The sequence below is a fragment of the Pinus tabuliformis genome, chromosome Q, assembly GCF_031772625.1.
Source record: "Pinus tabuliformis cultivar Carrire ecotype Pingquan chromosome Q, CPIR1, whole genome shotgun sequence".
Classification (NCBI taxonomy): domain Eukaryota; kingdom Viridiplantae; phylum Streptophyta; class Pinopsida; order Pinales; family Pinaceae; genus Pinus; species Pinus tabuliformis.
This window is the reverse complement of record NC_142296.1, coordinates 618,960,869-618,982,132: the sequence shown is the minus strand read 5'-3', so window position 1 is coordinate 618,982,132 and position 21,264 is coordinate 618,960,869. Positions and strand designations below refer to the sequence as shown.

At 36.5% G+C, this 21,264-nt stretch overlaps 1 long non-coding RNA gene across 1 annotated transcript; it reads right to left on the bottom strand.

The window, feature by feature from the left end:
• Window positions 1-14,409: 14,409 nt before the first annotated feature.
• Window positions 14,410-15,973, bottom strand: LOC149220962 (uncharacterized). Its single transcript, XR_016248799.1, has 2 exons — window positions 15,711-15,973; window positions 14,410-14,963 (listed from the first exon to the last, which is right to left on the bottom strand). It is a non-coding gene; the product is annotated as an uncharacterized LOC149220962 (long non-coding RNA).
• Between the last annotated feature and the right edge of the window lie 5,291 nt (window positions 15,974-21,264).

Below are 21,264 nucleotides of genomic sequence, written 5' to 3'. Positions count from 1 at the left end.
ATGACACAGTTGTGAGTAGAGGTTGCTTTCTTGTTCCTTATTCTCCTGAGAGAGGCCATGCTCTTCTATTGTTCTTTGGATACAGTCTAAATTATTCTTGATTTTCTTTTTAATCTCCTCGGGCTCCTTGTAACTAGTTTTTGCCCATTCTTTGATAGCCTGCTTGGTTCTTCTTTGTTTGGTTTCCCAAATGAAACCAGGAGAGCCTTCAACGTGTTGATTCCAAGTATGCTGAACAATCTCTTTGACTGCTGGGATACAGTTCCAGAGGGGGCTGTATTTAAACGGAATGGGTCCAAGGGGGCAGTGGGTTTCCAGAGTGAGGGTTATAGGGTAGTGATCAGAGGCTGAAAAAGGAAGAATGCTAGCATACCCCACAGAGAAGGAAGAAAGAAACGAAACATTAATTAAAATCTTGTCCAGCCTTTCCATTATGTTACCTATGCCCAGCCTGCGATTGCTCCAGGTATACCTTCGATTTTTTGGAGCCACATCCACAAGATCGTGGTCTTGCATGATATTTTCCAAACGAATTCTGAAGGGATCAGGTGAGAAACAACCTCCCCGTTTTTCGTTGGCATGTAGAATAAGATTAAAATCGCCTCCCACAATAATATTAGAATTTTCTTCACCATCGATGCTAGCCTTAAGATCGTCCCAGCAGCATTCCTTTTCTCTGAAGTGATTGGGAACATAAATATTGTATATAATTGCAATCTGGTTGTCTATTCTGTTTTCCAAAACAGTTTTGATCCAATGCTGATGTAAAGATTCTGATCTGCAGTTCCACTTGCTGTGATTCCAGAGAGTGGCGATTCCTCCAGATGCTCCTCTTGATTCACTGATACTGCCTTTGTACTGCTTTTGTTGTTCTACAATTCCTCTCATTTCTTGCTGACCTTGCTTTGTTTCCTGAATCAAAAAAATTTCTGGTTTCTCACTGTGTATAAGATCTCTGAGGGCTAAAACCTTGGAGGGGTGCCCTAATCCCCTGCTATTCCAAGACAAAACTTTCATCATTGGGTATTTGGGGTACGGAGAGGTGCTCGCCCCCCTTGATCCTTGTGACTTGTCTCTTTGTCATGTTGCCCCAGGATGTAAGATTCTATAGGAGTTTGGGTGCCCATTGCTATGTCTTTCTGAGCATTCTCATCTCTATGCTGCTTGGCTGATTTCCTACCTGGTCCAGGTTTCTTGTAAGATTCACTAGTAGCTCCATGGTCTCTGGAGGAGCTCCTGGTAAGTCTGATGAGCGGAGGATCAAGAGAAGCCTGAGATGAGATGACCAAGGGGGGAGAAGGTTCAGTAGCTTCAGATTGAATTAAGGGAGGGGGAGAGGGGTCCTGGGGAGGAAGTTCAGGGGGAGATAAGACCAGAAAGGGGTTAGATGAAGAGGGGAGGGGTGGATGATCAAGAGGGGAATGGGCAGACAAGATAGGGGAGGATGGAGAGGGGCGAGATGCATTAGGTGCAGGAGGGCCAGTTTCAGGAGGGGCTTTGGACGAAGAGGTCGACTTCTTTTTTTTGACAGTTTCCCATTGTTCTTCTTGTACGTCATTCTCTGCATCAACAAGTTTAGTACAACGATTGGCAAAGTGGCCATATTCATGACATACCTTACATTTGAATGGTATCTGCTCATAATCCAGCTACTGGATATGGCTCCACTCGTCCACTTTAAGTTTAATGGCTTCAGGGAGTCCTTTGCCAAGGTCCACTTCGACACAAATCCACGCACAAGCCTACATGTTTTCTTTCGGTTCACTGCGATCAATATATTTTCCGACTGCATTCCCAATGGCACGCACTGATTCATCTCCCCAGCAGTGGAGTGGGAGGTGAGGGAGCCGGACCCAAACCGGAACAGCACTGGGGACATCCAGTTCAGGGTCAAAATCTGGGGTCCATTTGTTGAGATACAGGCCCCTGGAATCCATGAAATAGGGCCCATTTCTGAATATTAAATCCTTATCCTCTTTGGATTCAAAGTGAAAGGTAAAATACCCTTTCCCACAAAATCTAATGGAGATTTTTCCTTGAATTTTGTCGGACCAATTTCTTTCAACCCATCTTTGCACAGTTTTTGGGGATGGCCAGAGACCTGTAAATTGACCAATGAGACCTTTTTCTGCAAGAGACAGTGCGGCCATGCGGGGAAGGGCTGGAGGTAAATGAACTTCTTGAAGCACATCCAGTTTCTTGACAAATTTAGATAGAGCTGGACGAGGGCACTACGGTGGAAGAGATTTCACAAGGTCTGAAAATGCTCGTTGTGGATCAGCCCCCTCCGATGGAGGATCCGAGGGGCCATGGCAGGAGGCCGAGGCCCAGGCAGCCACGTTGAAGGAAACCTAGCGCATGCAGCAGTTCAGTGGGAGAGCTCCTCAGTCGCATTTCATTCATATATTTTTATGCTTATAATATTTATTTGGTTTAATTATATGCAATTTGGATAATTGTTGTGCAAATTTATTAATTATGCTCATATTTAATTTGCATGAATTGATTATTTCTGCTCTAACTAATACATGCTATTTTGGATGAGTATATGAGACCCATCGTTGAATGTTATGCATGAATATTTTAGTTTTATTTATGCAATTTATAATTATTCACATATCAAGTTAATTTTTATGCATAAAAGAAATAATGTCTGAGTGATCCATATAATTTTTAATTGATTAGAGAATAGCCACAGCATCTCTAATTAAATAAAATTATATATTATGATTAATTAGGATCACATAAAGAATATTTAAACATTAATTGTAATTAATTATACTAAATATAATAAATTTTATCCCACGGGAATTTTTATTATATTTATGTAATTAATTAGGATAAAATATTCATAACTTACCCACAATAATTATGAATTAATAGTCTTATCATAAAGTTCAAATCTAAGATAGAATTTATATCAAATTATAATCATAATATACCCTTTAGAATTATGAATTAAGTGAATAATTTGATAAATTCTATCATAAAGAATAATGGAATCTGCTTGAATTAAAAATTTAGTCCACAGACAATTTTTATGTCATTAGATTCAATTTTTTAAGCATGGTTTACATTGGTAAAGTATGAAATTTTATTTTTAAGCCTCAATTTTTTTAACATAAGCATGTGATCTTTAATTTTATGCAGTTGTACAACCTGCAAATTTCTCTGATATTCATTGTGATATTCTTGAACTTAAGGGAGATAACTATAAAGTCTGGAAGGAGAGAGTTCTCCTTCATTTGGGGTGGATGGACATAGACTATGCTATTAGGAAAGATGAACCACTGACACTCACTAATACCAGCACTACAGCGAACATTATGAACAATGGGAGCGATCTAATCACCTAAGCATGATGTTCATTAAGACTAAAATTTCAGCTAGTATTCGTGGTTCCGTTGATTAGCATGAAAAGGTCCGAGACTTATTGAAAGCCATTGATGATCAATTCGTCACTTCAGACAAGGCACTAGCAAGCACCCTAATCATGAAGTTCTCATCCCTAAGGCTCACCAGTGTGAAAGGTGTACGAGCACATCATGCAAATGAGGGACACTGTGGCTCAATTGAAGAAACTCGAAGTAGAAATATTCGGAGTCCTTCCTGGTGCACTACATCCTGAACACCCTTCCGCACCAATACGGACCCTTAAAAATCTCATACAACACACATAAGGATAAATGGTCAATTAATGAATTCATGACCATGTGTGTTCAAGAGGAAGGGAGACTAGTGATGGAACTAGGAGAAAGTGCAATGCCGACAATGCGTGGAAAGGGCAAATCTCAAGCCAATCGGAAAGGGAAAGGTAAAGTACCTCCCCAAGCCGATATCAAGAAGGATTCCAAGTGTTTCTTCTGTAAAAAGAAGGGACACATGAAGAAGGAATGCGCCAAATTTCAGAAATGGCTTGCGGGCAAAGGTAATCCAATCTCGTTTGTTTGTTATGAATCTAATATGGTTAATTTCAATATTAACACCTAGTGGATTGATTCTGGATCAACAATTCACATTTCGAATTACTTGTAGAGTTTGCAAAACCTAAGGAAGCCAGTGGGAAGTGAGCAAAGCATCTTATCAGGAAACAAGATGGGTTCTCATGTGGAAGCTATAGGAACATGCTATTTAAATTTAAGTAGTGGCTTTGTTTTAGAATTAGAAAAGACCTTTTATGTTCCAAGTTTTTCTAGAAACTTGATTTCAGTTTCAAGGTTTGTACCTTTTGGATATTCCTTTAACTTTTTAGAAACATCCTTCAGTTTATTTTATAAATCTGATTGTGTTGGGAATGGTATTTTGTCTAATGGTATTTACTGCATTAATTTACAAAATAATGTCACTTATGATTCAATTCATGTTCACACTGGCACTAAAAGATGTGTTATTAATGAATATTCCTCTAAATTATGGCATCGGAGATTAGGTCATATCTCCATAGAAAGAATTAAAAGATTGGTAAATGAAGGGGTACTTAATACTCTAGATTTTACTGATTTTGAGACTAGTGTGGACTACATAAAGGGAAAGCAGACCAACAAGTCAAAGAAAGGTGCCAATAGGAGTTCAGACATATTAGAGATCATACATACTGATATATGTAGTCCAGACATGGACTCACATGGTCAGAGATACTTCATCTCTTTTATAGATGATTACTCACGATATATGTATCTCTACATGCTTCATAAAAAGAACGAAGCATTAGATGCCTTTAAGATCTTTAAGGCTGAAGTACAGAAATAATGCGGCAAGCAAATTAAGATCATGAGATCAGATAGAGGTGGAGAATATTATGGTAGATACACAAAAGATGGACAAGCACCTGGGCCATTTGCAAAATTTCTTCAAGAACATGGGATTGTTGCCCAATACACCATGCTTGGTTCACCCGACCAGAACGGTGTAGCAGAAAGAAGAAACTGAACATTATTGGACATGGTGCAGAGTATGATTAGCAACTCCAATCTTCCTAAATCCTTGTGGACTGAAGCACTTAAGACAACAATGTATATATTAAATCGAGTTCCAACCAAGGTTGTTCCTAAAACTCCATTTGAATTATGGAAAGGTTGGAAACCAAGTTTGCGACATATGCGTGTTTGGGGATGCCCGTCTGAAGTGAGAATATATAATCCACAAGAGAAGAAGTTGGACCCAAGGACCATTAGTGGGTATTTCATTAGATATGTTGAAAGGTCTAAAGGTTACAGATTTTATTGTCCATCTCACAACATTAGGATTGTGGAATCAAGAAAAGCAAAGTTTCTTGAAAATGACTTGATCAGTGGGAGCGATCAAACCAGGAACATAGTTTCTGAGAAGGATTACTCAGAATCTCAACCTTCCACCTCAAGTAATAGATTGGTTATTGTTCACAGCACCCCTCAAGTACAAGCTGGTGTTGAACAACCAATTGTTGACGTTCCATAAGCTGCTGACAACATTCCAGTAGATTAGGTAGTTCAAGAGTTGCTAAGAACTATTGAACAACGAGTTGAACCACATACTTCTCAGGAAGATGATGGTACAACATTAAGAAGATCTACTAGACCAAAGAGATCAGCAATTCCTGATGATTATGTTGTGTATCTGCAAGAATCTGACTACAACATTGGAGCCGAAAATGATCCTAAGTCTTTTTCACAAGCCATGAGTTGCAAAGAATCAGAATTATGGTACGATGCCATGAAGGAAGAGATGAATTCTTTAAAGAGTAATGAAGTTTGGGATCTTGTTGAGTTGCCTAATGGTGCAAAAGCCATTGGATGTAAATGGGTCTTTAAGACAAAGAAAGACTCTTTGGGCAACATTGAGAGATACAAGGCAAGACTAGTTGCTAAGGGATTCACTCAGAAAGAAGGAATCGACTACACGGAGACTTTTTCTCCTGTATCTAAGAAAGATTCCTTGCGCATTATTATGGCATTAGTAGCCCATTTTGACTTGGAGTTGCAACAAATGGATGTGAAAATGAAATTTCTCAATGGAGATCTAGAGGAGGACGTTTACCTGAAACAACCTGAAGGATTCCCCTCTAGTGATGGTGAGCAATTGGTTTGTAAGCTCAAGAAATCCTTATACGGTTTAAAACAAGCATCCCACCAATGGTATTTGAAATTCCATAATGTAATTTCTTCATTCAGCTTTGTAGAAAACATTATGGATCAATGCATATACCTGAAAGTCAGTGGGAGTAAAATCTATTTTCTTGTTTTATATGTGGATGACATTTTGCTAGCAACCAATGATAAGGGTTTGTTGCATGAGGTGAAACAATTCCTCTCTAAAAATTTCGATATGAAGGACATGGGTGAGGCATCTTATGTCATTGGCATTAAGATCCATAGAGACAGATTTCGAGGTATCTTGGGTCTATCTCAGGAAACCTATATTAATAAAATTTTAGAGAGATTTCGGATGAAGGATTGTTCACCAAGTGTAGCTCCCATTGTGAAGGGTGATAGGTTCAATTTAAACCAATGCCCGAAGAACGAATTTGAAAGGGAACAAATGCAGAACATTCCATATGCTTTTGCTGTCAGAAGCCTAATGTATGCTCAGGTCTACACAAGACCTGACATTGCATTTGTTGTGGGAATGTTGGGATGATATCAGAGTGATCCAGATTTAGACCACTGGAGAGCTGCAAAGAAAGTAATGAGGTACCTTCAAGGAACCAAAAACTACATGCTTATGTATAGACGGACAGACAATTTGGAAGTAATTGGCTACTCAGATTCTGACTTTGCTAGATGTGTTGATTCACACAAATCAACATCAGGATACATTTTTATGATGGCCGGTGGAGCTGTATCATGGAGGAGTGCCAAGCAGACCTTGATTGCTACTTCCACTATGGCAGCTGATTTTGTCTCCTATTTTGAGGCTACTTTACATGGTGTATGGCTTAAGAGTTTCATTTCTGGGCTTAGAATTATGGATTCTATCTCTAAGCCATTGAGAATATATTGCGACAATTCAGCTGTTGTTTTTATGGCTAAAAACAACAAAAGTGGGAGTCGAAATAAACACATCGACATTAAGTATTTAGCTATAAGGGAATGTGTTAAAGAAAAGAAAGTGGTCATTGAGCACGTCAGCACTGAGTTGATGATCACTTATCCTTTAACTAAGGGCATGCCACCGTTTAAATTCAAGGATCATGTAATGAATATGGGACTTGATTCCATTATGTAGTTTCTCATTGTATGGACAATGTTATTTTAATGAAATTCTTAATTATTATGATGTTTTTTTCTCATATTTATGTGCACCTTAATTTGATTTGAGAGAATTCATCTATGTAGGACCAAGAATAAACATAAGGTTTATTCATTAATAAATTGTTGCCACATAAATTATAATAGAAATAAATACATAGTAATACATGGAAGATAATACTCGTCATTAGAGGACTTATCACCATGATTCATGTATCTATTACTTAATACAGATTATCAATGGGTTTTAAGATGAGACATTAGATTGGAAGTATGGACCAAGTGGGAGAATGTTAAGCTCCCTTTATGGCTTCCAACGGCCGCCGATAATTTGGAAACAATCTAGCAGTTATTTCCTTCAATTACAGAAACCAACTACAATTATTTCCTTCAATTATGGAAACCAACTACAGTAAATTAATTTCTTGTTAGGAGCTCCTGGAGTGGTCCATTACTCCTTCTGCAGTTCTCTACCATGTTCTGTGGAACACTTTACACATAGCCAACAGAAGCTTGATGGAAGCTTGGCTATAAATACTTCTGTTTGGTCCCCAAGCTCACTAACTCAATCCCCTTCAGTCTTACACCATCAAGTTAGAGTGAGCAGAGCTTGGAAGTGCCACACGGATGAGAGATTTTGGGTGAATTTTTATCTATACTGCTACTTCTTCTCCTCATTGTTCGATTCCTGCTGTAGCCTGCTTGGCGTATTTTTCTTAGGCATGATCTCTAATGTTGTTCGTCTTTTCTGCAACATGCATACCCAGATTTGGACTTTGTAGGGTCTATCGACTGTCGTTATTCTATTTTTATTTCATGTCTGGGATTCCCACTGCGCTTTTCATGCCAAAGCAACATAACTTTCTTTAATAAGAGCATCGTTGGAGCATTTCAGTTTGAATTAAATATTTTGAATAATATTTAGACTGTTTAGAGGAGGTCGGGGTTTCCAAATTGTGAGAGAAGTTGAGGTGGTGTAAAATATCTATGCAGTTGTGTACGAAATACATCGGAGTGTTAATAGCATCAATGGCCGGAGGTATGATTTCTTGGGCATTCAAGTTTTTGATTATTTTACGTGTTTATTCTGCATTATAGAATCGTTATTATGCTTCCATTTTATGCTATCATGAGAGACATAGTTTTCACCTTCTGGTTAACATTCTTCGAAAACATTACATCCATTAATTTTATCCCTGCTACCCACTGTTCCTCGCACATAATTAATCTTATAAAGTGCCTAGAAGACTCCCAAGTACACGACATATTGACAAAACATAGTAAACTGAGATATAGACAAACAAACATCTTTTAACCAACAGTTCTTGTTCCGGCCTTAGAGGAGACATTCTGGACCCCTTCAGCGTGTTGAGACTGGTCCTGATCAAGTTTTTTAGAGCCTTCGGCCTCCTGCCAAGCATGCACAACTGTCCAATTTAACATTCATACTTTCCACCATTGCCTGTAGCCACTCCACCTTGGCTTGGATTAATTCCAGCTTCTGATTTATCAACAAAAAATGCACCCTTGAATCTGTGATCACCATATCGCTCTGTTGAGGAGTTCGAGGAGTGTAATTGACAATTTTTTAAGGTATATTTTTCAAACAATTTTGTCTACAATACAACAAAGATTTGTTAAAATTGTAAGTTTAAGTTGTGTAGTCTACATAATGCAAGTACCTAAATAGATTTTTAAAAGCATTGAACCTATTTATGTTTCAAAAATGCAATTTAAATAATGAAGAATTGCACACACTCAAAAGCACAAGCGCACATACACACATATAAATCTATCGAGAGTGGTCAAATCTCACTAAGTGCAAACCTATTTTTAAATTTTGCATTCTAAAATAGGTTTGCACTTCAAGAGATTTGATCCCTGGGTGCTTGATAAATCACTAGTTAAGATGGATCTATATAAGTTATACTAAAGTGCAATAAAATAGATGGTATTCTTATGGTTAATAACACTTTGTAAAGAAGGAAAAGATAAGTGTAAGCGATATTCAATATGTATTGTTGTATAACGGCTAAGGAGTTTGTGGATTTTGGGAATTCTCTCTCAATAACAAGTTTATATACATTCATGTGGATTATTCTCTAATGATAAAATTTGTATAATAATAATGCAACAAATTGGTGTATAAAATCTCTCTTCTTTGAAGGATAAAGACTAAACTCCACTTTACATAAATACACATACTCTACGCCATTAAAATTGAAAATACAATCTTTAAAAAAAACTACATATTCTTAACCATTTAACCCACTCATCACTCAATTACTTAACCATTTAGATAAAAAGAGATCAACTCCTTTCTATTTAATAACTTAAAAAATATATTTTACATCACTTCTTATAAATATATTTTACATCACTTGTTAAGTCCATTTCTTATAAGGTTTACAATTTTTTTATCTATTTGGGGAGTCTATTGAATCCATTGGTTATAATAATATTTGTAAATTTGAGAAAATTTTAAAAATTGTTTGTCTACATTTATATATGATATTTTTAATAAATATATTATTATATATCTCTTAAACAGCCGGAAAACTTATTATAGTTTAGTTGTCAAACCAATAATATGGATAATCGTCATTGAGTGCTATTCATAAATGTAGATCGAATCATCACTATTATTCAAAGAAAACCACACCACTTGTAATTACTCATTGGTGGTCCATTCTGAATCTTAGGCCATTAACATGTTTCTTTATGTCTAAAGAAGACAAGCTCTTAGCCGAAAACAAATAGTTCTATAACAACAAACTACCATATATATATATATATATATATATATATATATATAATTTAAATTTAAAATATAAATATAATAATTAGTTTATAATTATTTAATTATCATAAATATTTAAAAAAATTAATAAATAGATAAGTATTAACTTTTATAAGTAATTCAATACTCTATTTGATTTAAAGTAATTATGATGACAATTAATAGATTTAAAGTAATTATGATGACAATGGTTAAAGAAATTATTTGGTTGATTTTAAATTTTTATTTTTATACTCAAAAAGCTATATGAGTAGATTTCATAAATAGTCATGTTAGTGGTTTTCATTTTCATCTTTCTTAATATTACAAATATGTGAAATTCTTTTGATCCATATCATTAAGCGGGGGGCTTCACCTTGTTAACCAATATCTTACCACATTCATTCATAAAAGGGGTTTCAAATTGTGAAAAATAGAGTCAATATATTGTAGGTAATTGTTGAGGGAGAGGGGGACGGGTGTGGGAGAGGATAGATGTTGGGTAAGGGCGAATTACAAGCACCGTGAGGATAAAAAGGGGTATTCATTAAAAAATGGGGATATCTATTAAAAATAAGGGTTGTATTTATTAGAAAGATGTATGTGAGGGAATTCAACAAAAAAAAATTGGGATGTTTGTTTAGATATCTAGTGAGAGTAGGGGTATTCTTTAATATCCCAAAAATGCAAGCACTAGGACACAAGTTTACTAAGTGGAGGTCCTGTGCCACTAAGACATGTATCATACAATTAAGGCTTCACGTGACATGTAACAAGGAAGCACAATTTTATAGTGGGCTTAGTAATGAGATGAGACTTGAAGCTTTAGTGTGCATGCTCTAGCTTTTGGTCTCACAAAATAAACTTTACATGTTAAGGTGGGATTATGGCTCTTTGGTTTGAAATGTAATGGTGGAGAACTTGGGTTTCAGACTCATGAGGCAACTTAATGAGTTCTATTAATTTGGTTGTGATAATGTGTATGATTTTAGTCTTAATTCAAATAGAAGGTGTGGCCCCTCCTTTGTTCCCTATCAATTTAGGATGACTTACATTTCTAGCAGTGGCTCTATGGTTTTAGTTAATGTTTTAGTTATCTCTTTAGTTTTCTTTTGTCTTTGCTATTTGTGTCATCTTCAAGTTTGAGACAGACCCTTTCTTTGAATTCTAACTCAACCAAGTCTTTGGTTAATCCAAGTCAATTTAGGTTATCCTTAGGTTGAAAGGTGAAATTGCTGACCCTCATCAACTTAATGAATCACGCAATTTTATGGATTGTCTTTAGCTCCAACTTCAAAGATTTTGTAGTGCTTTTGCTTTTCCTTTAGGTGGATGTCCATCAATCTTATATGGCTTCATTTTGGCTTTGATCAAATACATTTTGGTGGGTGGTATATTAGATAGTTCCATCTCTTGTTTGAAACAATTCTAGGACTACTGTGGTCTAAAGCAAATGAAGGAAATTGAGAAGAGGGAAATAAATATTGATTGGAATCATTGTAGTAGTAGTGTTGAAATGAATTATCAAGAACTAAAAGAGATCTCATATGTTCTTATGAACCATGAGGGATGCATATGAGGCAATAGAATCTCAATCTTCATAATTGCAACAAAAATACATGATAATAAACATCATGTCACCATTTAGATAGCAACAATTATGGGAACTGTAGTTCATTAGAAGCATCAAATTACTATTTTGGAGGTGGAATGTAATATGCTCAGGAACATAGTCATAAACTTGACTAAGGAAGATTAATCAAAAGCCTTAAATCAAGTGCGATTACTGAATTCCAACTACGAGGGGATGGTGGAAAAGGAAATGATACAATAACTACATAGAGACATGGAAACCATCAAACAAAATTTAGACCTAATAACACAATTATAGAAAAAGCTACTAGCCGCCACAATTTCTATATAAAGTTATTAAAATCTTAAATTTATTTTGCAAAATTTTTACACTTCAAAAACATTATGAATATTGCATAAAAATTTAGATAAAATTTGTCATAAAAAAATTGCATAAAAATTTAGATAAAATTTATTATAGAATAACAATGGTTATTGTCTTTTATCTTTGTTTACAAATCTTAAAATCTAAACTGGATATAATTTCATTAAACTTAATACAAAATTTCTCATTTACAATTTAAAAAACCAACAACAAAACACTGATGTTTTTTTATATAATCACTTCAATTATATCCATTTTATATTTAAATATGTTAGTTTATTTAAACCTTTTCAATTAAAAAAAAATGGAATTAGACAACAAAATATACTTCATTGCTACCTATTTATCCCACCAAACATAAGGGAATATGAAATTAACAGATTTGAACTAAAAAGGTGTTTTTGGAGAATATGAAACTAAGGAATTTAGAACGGAAGTGTGTCAGAGGATACGAAACGGAGGGGTTTAAATTTAGTATTTCTTACTATATTTATCACATAAATCTTAATATTATATTAAATAATTTTTAATTTTTTTTTTATTATTATTTTTTTTTATAAATGAAATTATCTTTATAATAAAAATAAATAAATATAGATAGATAATTATAAATAATCAAATATATAAAACATTATTTATAAATTATATATATGATTTGATTCACGAAAGATTATTTTTTATTATCTATGTAATATTTAATATTACACTAATTACTATTACATAATATTTCATATTACGTTTATCACATAAATCTTAATAATATATATATTTTTAAATAATTATATACATATATAATAAAAATATTTATTTTATTAAAAGTTTATAATAATGTAGATAATTATAAATGATCAAATATATGAGTTACTCTTTATAAATTGTATATATGATTTGATTCATGAGGGATTATTTTATTCTCTACATAATATGTAATATTACAAGATTTTTTTTTTTTTTTTTTTTTTTTAAACTAGGGTGAGTCTCTCTTTAAAAGTTATATATTAACCCGGATTCACAATGTTTACATATATATACAGAAGCGAGATGTTTACAGTACCTGCGGAGCAGCGCTGACATTCCTCGACATTGGTTGAACCCAGGGGGGAGGCTATTAACTGGCAGAAGAGATGTTGGTTCAAGTGCATCAAAGCTTTCGAGGCAGATCTATTAACATGTCAACCCACTACAACAATTACAATAGAAAATCATTCCATTCAAAAGAACACAGTGGTAACTATACCCTCTATCTTCTGAATATTGGAGTAGGGTTCATTAGAAATTAATATTTACCCAAAGATGTAGAAATCAATATTTCCCCAAAGATGTGAATTATACGAATTCAAGGTTTCTGCAACAAAACAAGAAATACTCCAAAAACAATACAGTTAGCCGTGCAGCCCAACTTTATCCATGGCCACGGCAGATGGGTAAATGATTTATTTTGCAGAGCAGAGAAAACTCAGCGAGAATGGAACAAACCCTGCATCATCAATACACGGCCGTACTGAGCAGGTATCGCTCCAGATAATAAGGTCGTTTGATTGGGAGATGATTGATTCGTCGCATGTGTGCAGAATGGCGAGAGTGTGAATAACAATCTCTAGTAAAAGATTAAACCATAGAAGTGTTTCAATGCACAGCGGAATTCGGAGGTGGAAAGAAGGTAACTCAACCGATATGGGAAAAAGCAATCAAAGTGCATAGAAATGTTTCAATGCACAGCGAAACTAGGAGGTGAAAAGAAGGGAATTCGGAGGTGGAAAGAAGGTAACTCAACCGATATGGGAAAAAGCAATCAAAGTGCATAGAAATGTTCAATGCACAGCAGAACTCGAATGCACAGCGAAACTAGGAGGTGAAAAGAAGGCAACTCAACCGATATGGGGAAAAAGCAATCACAGTCACAGTGCAGTGCATGCTGCTCGCCAGAGGCAATTCAACCGATATTGGGAAAAAGCAGAACAACAACTCTTATGAAACTCGAAACACGGTCTAGATTAAATGGGAAAAAGCAATCAAAGTGCATAGAAGTGTTTCAATGCATCGCAGAACTCGGAGGTGAAAAGAAGGCAACTCAACCAATATGGGAAAAAGCAATCAAAATGCAGTGCATGCTGCTCGCCATAGGCAACTCAACCGATATTGGGAAAAAGCAGAACAATAACTCTTATGAAACTCGAACAACACGGTCTACATTAAAGAATGTATTTGTGAATTGTTTTATAAGCATCTTAATTTGGCAAGAAAGTGAAATAAGAGGGCAAAAAACACTGCAAGAGTATCAAGTAACTAATGACTGAACCTTATAAAAGAGATCTTCTATTTCCCCTTCTCGGACATCGCCAGGCAAACTGCCAACATAGAGAGTTCGGGTCATGCGGCTACTCATTGTCAGTGGGCTTATAAAGCTCTACCAATATAGCTTCTGCCTACATTGAAAAACACATGAATAAATGTGAACATTTTCAAAACCATTTCATGTAAAAAGTTCAAATAACTGAAAATTTCATACATGGTAATCCTCAACACATGAATAAATGTGAACATTTTCAAAACCATTTCATGTAAAAAGTTCAAATAACTGAAAATTTCATACATGGTAATCCTCTCAAAATGTAGCGCCCTAGAGCACACACTCTCCTAACTAGGTAAAGAACTCGGCCAAAGCATCGACGCTATGAGGCAAACCAAAACGACTATCTCTTGTCCAAGCAATGTCCAAAATCCTAAATCCCTCCTCGCTTTGCTCCAAAAGACTCCATTTTAAATGCAGCGTAGACTCCATTTTAAACGCAGGTGTAAATAGTTTTAATGCCCGCAAATTTCACAGTGCTTATAATAACCATATTGGCTTACTGGTCCTCCTCCTTTCCCAAGTATTTGAGCTTCCTCTCCTTTCCCAAGACTTGGCATTTTCCACATTGCTTCTTTCAACTTTCCCTCCCACTTATTCTCTCTACCTTAAGAGTGCAAAGCTCCTTGATTTGTCCAAAGCGCCTTGCATCTATATCAGAGACAGAGTGTAGTGTCATCAAATGTAATTAAAGCAAAAATTACGAAAAACAAACACCCTGTACCTTAACTTCTCTAGAAATCGACCGCGACAAAGACACAGGACCTGATAATTTTGCATTGAATGTCAAAAAAAAGTTGACATTTTTACACCCTGGGAACACATTTCTATCTCACTCCTAGTTTGAATAAAAATTAAGTACCAGAACCCGATAAAGCGAACCAGGAAACACCACAATATCGACCTAAACATTGAAAACATTGGAAACAGGAAAACGTCGATATCGACAATTTTAAACTCCAAAATATAACAAAATTTACAAAAATTGAAATGGAAAAACCCTAATGCAATTAATGAACTTCAGAAGCTACCACAACTAGGGTTGCCGAGAAAAATCTGAATTTTGAAACCACGTAATCTACTCGGAAATCAATAATCAAGGAAGAACTTCTACTTGATTGCAAGTAAAAATAAGAAAGGATTAATAAATAATCCATGAAGGCAACTCTTTTCGAGGGTTTTTATGGCGGTTAGTTCGGTGTGTGAAATAATTCCCGTCCAGGGTTGAAAACCCCTAGTGTTTAATACACGGCATTCACCGCGAGTCGCAACTGTGAAATTTCTCGCTACAGTGTTGCAGACTTATATAACAATGAACTGATTGAAGATGGAAAATTCAAATATCTGCTTGTTAATAAGCCATTTGCCATAATAAATTTGATTGGGGTGGAAATACACCTTACTTGCGGACAATGGAAATGAAAGCGGGCAACTGAAAACGATAAAAATCCCCAACTGGTCGCGCTGCCCCGTGCTCAAAGTCCCGTCACAGCATCACATAGCAACAGGTAGCAAAGCCTGAAATTTTCGAAGTCAGGGAACGAAAGAATTTCAAAAGAGAAACTCGGTCGACCAAAGAGTGCATGATTGCCAGAGGCAACTCAACCGACATTGGGAAAAAGCAGTCAAAGTGCAGTGCATGCTTGCCAGATGTATGCGCGGTAAGGGATAATGAATGGACTGCGGGATGTCAAACAGAAAAGCATATAACAGATGTTAGTCCGAAAATGAAAGTGTAGACGACTATGTTCATTCATAGGTAGGCCTATTCGCCTAATTATAAGTGATGAAATATATGAGATATTATTTATTAATTTTAAGTATTTGTTTTATTAAAGATTTATAATAATGTTAATAATAGTGAATGGTTAAATATAGTTAGTTGTAAGACAATAATTATTTGGTTAATTTAATATAAATATACTAAGTATAATAGTTTTAGGACATTGATTATTAGATTAATTTAATATAAATACATTAAGAATGATGGTTGGACTTAAGGCAAAATGTCATTTGAACTTGTTTATAAAAGGAAGTTAGGTGTGAAAGTTTAAAAGGTAAAGTAACAAAAAATTAAGAGAGTTTGTTATTAAGGAAATTAGACTTGTAAAACTAGTTAAATGGTTTACCAAAAGTTGATAGTCAAGAGAAGAAATTATGCTAAACTAAAAAGTTAAAAATGAGTGCTCCCATCTACTTCCTATGAAGAGGGACATAGCACAGACATACCACAATAGGAGATGCCTTTGATGTGCTAGGAGAAGTTTGTGAGATGCCTTTGATGTGCTAAGAGAAGTTTTCACTTGAATTTTTCCACTCACTAGGAGACCAACTTGAACAAATGTCTATTTTGCGAAAATTCTTTTCAACCTTGTCATAAGAAGAGAGTGCCTAGGCCACACAAGCTTTTGTGAGTTGGTAGAGCTCCATTATTCAATGGAATTGGTTTTACTTCTGCAACTTGAAGCCAGTCTAAGAGAAATTGCTAGTGATGACCTTGATTTCCTATTTTGCAAGCAAATACCTAGAAAAGTTCACTTTTTATTCAATTAGATTTAGCCATTTCCCTAGACTAGCCGGAGACTCGAAGATACATAAAAGTTGCTCCAACCACATTGGATTTTGCTCTCTTTTGATGTGTTGGAACTTTTCCTTTGTGGACCAAATGAGCAGTCATAATGCTAAAACAAACATAGGTGCAGTTTCGAAATTAAAACTCAAAATGTAAACATAAATTAAAAAAACAAGAGATTGGAAGACTAAGAGAGAAAGTTTTTCAGAAAGAAAAAGCATTATATAAATTATATTGAGAGAATATAAGTTGCAAATGATACAAAAAAAAACAGCATATAGAAGCTGTATGATCCAGATAGTACAAATACCAGCAGTATGTGTACCTGATATTTAGGATGCAAAACAGATAACAAAAATCCCCAAAAAGAGTGACATACATGGAGACATACATAGAATGATACCATGCAGAAGCGGCACATACCAGATCTGTTCAAATAAGGGAATCTAAAAACAGGGATATATCATGACATGATCAAATCACATAGAGGCAGAAGATGATGAAAAAGAAAAAACATAGAAGGGGTCAGCAGCCAGGAATGGAAAAGTCCTGGATGAGCCAGGAATGCCCGTCGAGAGAAACCTTCAGGGACCAGGATCCTGTCCCGAGAACCAAGCCTTCCTTTGACAGAGAGTCCGCTTGCTGATTTTGATCGCGGTATATGTGCTGGATTGAGCAGTTTTCATGAGACCCCAGTAAAACTTAATCCTGTCCAGCCAGCCAGCTAGGTGGGGGCATCTGATGTGGCTAGAGCCCATGACATGATCGATCACAGATTTTGAATCACCAAAGATAGAAATAGACTGGATATCAAAAAAAGTGCAAAAAGCAAGAAGACCTGCAAGGGCTTGCACCTCCGCTAAGCTGTTTGAGCCTCTTCCTCCATTCCATGAGATAAAGTATTGCATATTCTCATCCATAATGATGTGAACCCCGCAACCACAAATTCTTTGTTGTTCTGCACCATCAAAAAAGGCCTTTGGAGTCTTTAAGCAGGAGCATATATCCGCAGAACTGTGGCGTTTCTGCACTTTAGGCTGATATCTTGGAATAGAATCATAAATCGTGATGATATGCTGCAGAATAGACATGAGAGGGGATTTTGATTCCTTAAAGATCTTGTTGTTTCGCCATTTCCAGGCGCACCACAGAACGATAATAATCAAAGGTCTCCATGATTCTTTATGAATGCTCCACCACTCAAACGCTACCTGTGAGGAACTAAAAGCAATGAGAGGATAGCCAAAAAGATTTGCCAGGACTTGCCAGATTCGCAACATAGATTGGTATTGGAAAAACATGTGAAATTCGGATTCTTCGTGAGAGTCACACATCGCACATCTGCTTGGCCCGTGTCAGTTCCTCTTTCTTAAATTCTCCCATGTCAAATTTTTGTTGTAGAATACAAGCCATGAGAAAAAATTGATTTCGGAGGGCAGCCTGACTTCCACAAGAGCGGAGGAAAAATCGAATTGCAGCCGAGAGCCTTAAGATTGATCAGGTTGGAGTAGATATCTTTTACTTGAACAACCAAATTTGCGTTAGGAGCTGACCATACCAGATAGTCTGTAGTTCCAGAGCGGTGGAAGCCACAACCTTTCAGATATGAGATGGCGGAGTTCCAAAGGTCAGCCATGGGAGCTGGCATGTCGAGGTCGTAGGCCTCCTTCCATATGGGGATAGGGCTGTGCCAGGCGGAGATGAGTTTATCCCAAGTAAAAATACCAATTCTGTGGAGAAAATAGAGAAGTTGCTCGGGAATAGAAATGGCCTCTCGGTCGATTCCAATAAAAATTCTGCTGCCTGTTTGAAATTTCCACTTTAAGTTCTTTAGAAAGTAATGCTCAATTTTCCGAAAACTGAGCCAAATGGCCGAACCATATTTAGATCCAATCCTACCTTTTCTATACCAATGTTTTATATCCCTTCCTTTCATATATTTGTTCTTAATAGTGTTGCTCCACGGCCCATCCCCGAAGATCCCCCTCCACAAAGACCTGCAAAGGAGAGCTTTATCGAAGGTCTTCATATCCAGTAAACCCCAGCCTCCTAAACTCCTTGGCGCGGCAATATTTTCCATCCTTGTAAGGTGGAATTTCTTCTGGTGAGCTTTGCCTCCCCATATAAAATGTGCAGCGATCTTATTCATTTTGTTAATTGTATCTGCAGGAAGGGAGAAGATGTGGGCCCAGTAAACAACCATCTACATTAGGACAGCTTGAGTCAAAGTAATTCTACCCGCCAGAGAAAGGCATTTGAAATCCCAGGCAGGGATCTTCTTATTGAACCTGTCAATCAACCACTGCCAGTCCACATTTGAGTAATTGTTTGCCTTTAATTGGAATCCCAAATGCTTAACACCATCCTTGATCGACCTGGATTCTACACCAAATAACTGTGAGATCCAATTAACCAGTTCGGTGTTAGTGTCGTTATGGAAAATAATGGACTTAGCTATGTTTATGTGTAAACCAGTTGCAGATTGGAATCTTTTCAGGATATCAAAAAGGCAGGACCACGATGTCCGACAGAGCATAGCAAACAGGAGCACATCATCTACAAATAGATTGTGGGACATGAAAATATTCCTGCAGATCTTGACAGGCTTGCATCTATTCTCTAAAACCGCCTTGTTGATGTGAAGGCTCAACGAGTTCATTGCCATGATAAACAGAAGAGGAGATAGGGGGCACCCTTGGCGAAAGTCCCCTTTTAGCTAGAAAAAATGGAGAGGGCATGCCATTAATGATAACTGCATAATTCACATTCTCCACGCAAGACATTATCCAGCGAATGGTGTTTGATTTCAGACCAATTTTTGCTAATAAGCATTTTATAAAACCCCAGTCCAGACAATCGAAGGCTTTTTGAAGGTCTATTTTCATTATGGCAGCGTCTAATTTCTCCGAGAGCATCGTAAACAAGCACTCCTAAGTATTGGCAACAACGTCCAAAATGCTCCTTCCCTTTAAGAAAGCATGTTGATCCTTAGTAAGAAAAGTGGCCACAATCTCTTTAATCCTTTCCGCAATAATTTTGGTGATGATTTTGAAAGAAATATTGCATAAGGATATCGACCGGAAATCTTGGAAGGAGATCGCCTCCATTTTTTTCGGGATAAGAGCAATATGTGTGGAGGATGTGATCGAGTGAATACTGCCCGAAATTCTTGATGCTTCAACCATTCTCAGCAGGTCTTGCTTGATAATGTCAAAAAAGTGGATGTAAAATTCGATTGTCCAGCCATCGGGGCCAGGGCATTTGTCCTTTTTAAAGGCCTTCAGAACCCCCATAAGCTCGTCCTCTATTGTGGGCTAAAAGAGACTCTCATTTTTGTCATCATCGAACATTTGAGGCATCAGGTCAATACCCCATAGGATGTCCTGGATTTTGCTTCCTTCCCTTCTTTTGTATTGCCCTTTAAAATGTCTTACAGCTTCCTTAGAGATATCTTGTTGAGAGACATAAAAGCCTCCCTGACCATCGCTTATCCTCCATATGGTATTTTTCTGTTGTCTGGAATTTGCGTATTTGTGAAAAAACTTTGTATTGTTGTCACCCTCCTTAAGCCAAGTTACTCTGCTTTTGAGTTTCCAGAAAGCTTCCTCCTACTTCAGAAGGCTCTGTTTTTTTCTTTCTAACTCTTTTATGCGGCATCTCATGCTGAAGGAAACAGAGTTGACGTCCATATCCTTTTGAACCCTGTCCAGCTCCCATTGCGTTTCCTAGAGGGAGGCTCTATCCCTTTGTCTTTTTTTTAACTGCCAATCTTTAACCACCTTCCTCATGGCGCTCATCTTGTCTATGAATGTCATAAATGGGGGGCCCGAGTCTTTTGCAGAGAAGTCCTTCCAAGTATTTGTAACGACTTCATTGAATTCTGGGTCCTGTAGCCATGATCTATTGAATTTAAAAGGGAACCCTTTTCTGACACTATTATCCTTCCAGCATAAGAAAATTGGTTTATGGTTTGAAATAAAAGCAGTCCCGATGGATGAGAGAGGCATTCCCATTTTGTCAATGATGTTGCCGTGAACAATGAATCAGTCGATCCTCTTTACAGTGTAAGCTTTTTCTGTTCTACCATTGTCCCACGTCGCCATCATTTTAGAAGGAGCTATATCAACAAAATTTCTTTGCAATAATTCTTCCTTTATTCGGTCAGCCAGCGGGTCTCTATTCCTACAATTTCCCCATCTTTCTTTAGAGCTGAGGGTAACATTAAGATCTCCTGCAATCATCAATGATTCGATATAAAAAATTTCAGAAGCGAAGAGTTTATCCCAAAAAGTTGACCTGTTCTTATAGGGAGCATAGGTATTCAAAATATTAATGTGGCAATCTTTTCCCCTGATTGATGCTGAGATAAGAATACCAGCG